This window comes from Bidens hawaiensis, unplaced genomic scaffold (genome assembly GCF_021521415.1).
Source record: "Bidens hawaiensis isolate Kalapana, Puna unplaced genomic scaffold, B.hawaiensis_p1.1 tig00037152_1, whole genome shotgun sequence".
NCBI lineage: Eukaryota > Viridiplantae > Streptophyta > Magnoliopsida > Asterales > Asteraceae > Bidens > Bidens hawaiensis.
The window spans coordinates 6,908-10,009 of NW_027496470.1; positions in this window are offsets into that span (position 1 = coordinate 6,908).

Here is a 3,102-nt window from a genome sequence, read left to right on the forward strand (position 1 = left end):
TCAAATCATCATGACAGTCAAATTCTCACCATTGTCGGTTGTAACTGTAAATGAACATGTAAGCCAAAGAAACAGTACAATTGTGAGTGACAACTAAACTTGAAAATAATATATAAAAAGGGATGTGATCCTCATACCCCCACCCCCCCCCCCCCCACATGTCTATACGGCTCGTATAAGCTTATACGGCCGTATAGGGTACGAATGACTAACAAGGAGACAAAAAAACAGCTTTTTGCAGCCTATACGACCGTATAGACCTATACGAGAGCCGTATAGGAATTAAATGGCTCGTATTGCTCCCTAACAAACCATAAAACATATACGGTCGTATAGGCTTATACGACTGTATAGAAACATTTGCAGAAAAATTCATACTGCCTTAATCGGTGTCGGAAAACGCCTATACGAGCCGTATAGTGCTATACGACCCGTAAAGACAGATTTGGCCAAATGTTTTCTTGTTTGCTTAATCATTGATTGATTATTGTGTATGGACTATTATAAAGTATAACATAATATAATCTTAAACGAATGTTCTTGGGGTACAACTACAAATTACTAAACCAAACGTGTTATGTAAATATTAAAAGACAATTTATTATATTCTAAAATATCATATCATTCAACTTTTCAGCATAAAACATAATTCTTTATAACTGAAACAACACATGAAAGAGTCGAAAAGGAGAACGTTTAAAATTGCTAAAAATATATGGGTAAGTCACATGATATATCAAAAACAAATTCCAAAAAAATGTCTATACGGTCGTATATGGCTATACGACCAGTATAGGGTTATACGAGTCACTATAAACGATGGCCGACAGCATCAGACACAAACAAACTGACATGATTCAAGTGGTATATGAACGTATAGCCTTAGTATAGGAAAAAAATGGTGTGTGAGGATCATATGTGGTCTGGGAGGATCCTAAGCCGTATAGGAAAAAAATGGACTTAAAAAACAAACTATTGTCCATTTGTTTGTCCACGACTTATACAACATTTAATACACCATATACAACAAAGGCAATTCGTTCACAAAGTATCATCATCGCCACAAAACAACTGTCAAAAGGTGTAATAAAAAAAGGCTCAAAACCGTATCATGACTACAACAAAATTCGCCACACCAAAAAAATAAATTATGGCTGCAACAAAAGTTGCCACACCAAAAACCTAATCATCATCACATCCAGAAATCAATTCATCCAATCAAATTAACCCCAATCTATGTTTCAAAGGCCCTTGATTGTAGGGATGAGCAAAATCGGTGCTGGTACCATTATCGATTTGGTACCTCAGTACCGAATCGGTTCAAATTTTTTGAGTTTCGGTAACGGTACGGGAGCGGTACGGGACGGGACCGGTATTTCCCGAATTTTTACCTTCAATCCTGGTACCGTCACAGTCGTACCGGTACCGAACTAAATATTTCGGTACCGGTACCGGTACCAAGAATTCACAATTTTCGGGACCGGGATTTTCAAGATTGGGACCGGTCGGTATCGGTACGGTCCCGATCTCATTCCTACTTGACTATGACTATGATGAAGCTTAAATGAGGCCAAGTTCATCATCATAGTAACCCAAACTTGTTAGGATTTTAATTACCAACATTTTCAAGCTACGTATCATCAAGTAAACGTGTGTGTATATGTGGATACAAAGTGTAGAAACACTATTAAAAAGGCCAAAATTAGCCATATTTGCACATGAACGCCACTTTAAGTACATAGAGCAAACTGATCAGAACACCATTCAATCCATAAACATCCAACAATCGTCAATATATTGATAATAATCTCATCAATTCAGTTCGTAATTAGAAAAAGGTCAAACAAAAAACACACCCTTCACTTGTTCGATCAAATGCAAGAGTTAAAACGGGAAACCATATAAAACTACAAACACTAACCATCTTATCAGTTTGATTCAACAGATTTGGTTTCCATAACGTGAGGAAAATCCAAAATAACATATTTGAAGGTGGGTGACCACCGAAACCAAGTCCGCCGCCTTGCAAAGAAAATACATAGACCACCGTCGCCGCCATCGGTTAGGGCTCCAAAACGACAATAAAAATTCACTGCTTTAGCTCCGCCACTGCTACCTTTACCTCCGCTGCCTAGGGTTCCAAAACAAAACCTGACAACAGCCATCATCGGTGAAGAAAGCAGATTTAGGAGCCCGAGAAAACATCACCGTCTTACCTCCATCATCTCCACTACCTAGATTCCAAAATTATTTTCAGTAATAATTATAATTTATTAATAACAACAACAATAATAATAATAATAATAATAACTATAATAATTATAATAATTGATTTTATCTGTTCCTTGAGGGAATGAAAAAATAAACACTTTCTACCAAAGAAATGAAGTTCTAGAAATGGAAGAAGTTACATTCCTAATGCAATAGTTCATTCCATTAATCCATATTAACCAAATATGATTTAGGGGCTGTTTAGTAGCCTTTTAATGGTCATTAAGAGGCTACCTCTTAATGGATCATAACCTCTTAATGGTGAATAGGTAGGAGGTAACCATTAAGAGGTATTCTATTAACCATTCAGACTTAAGGCTGCCACTTAACCATTAAGAATTAAGAAGTTATGAACCATTAAGAGGTAGCCTCTTAGTGGCCATTAAAAGGCTACCAAACAACCCCTTATTTCATTCCTTTGGAATAATTAATTCTATTCCCCTTCCTTTCATTCATAACAAACATTACCTAAGGCTTTGATATTAGGTATCCAAGAATTTCAAGTAGACGTTCACAAATCGGGTATTTTTTAAACCCGGAACTGGGTATTTGAAACCGGTTACAAACTGGAGCCGGTTCTCGTCAGAAAGCGGACCCGACCTGATAGGAAAAATCAGAATCTAGTGAAACCGGGTAGGGTAGGAACCAGGTACGGGTTATACCCGAAAACCGGGTACACTTAGTTTTCCATTATTAAACACAGTATAACCATTGGGAACCGGTTTTTGAACATATAAAACAAACACACATACTATAAATAGCTAGGTATAGTTTAGGACTTGATAAACCACTTCTCTAACTCTAAAGCCCACTTTAAATCTCAATTTTGAT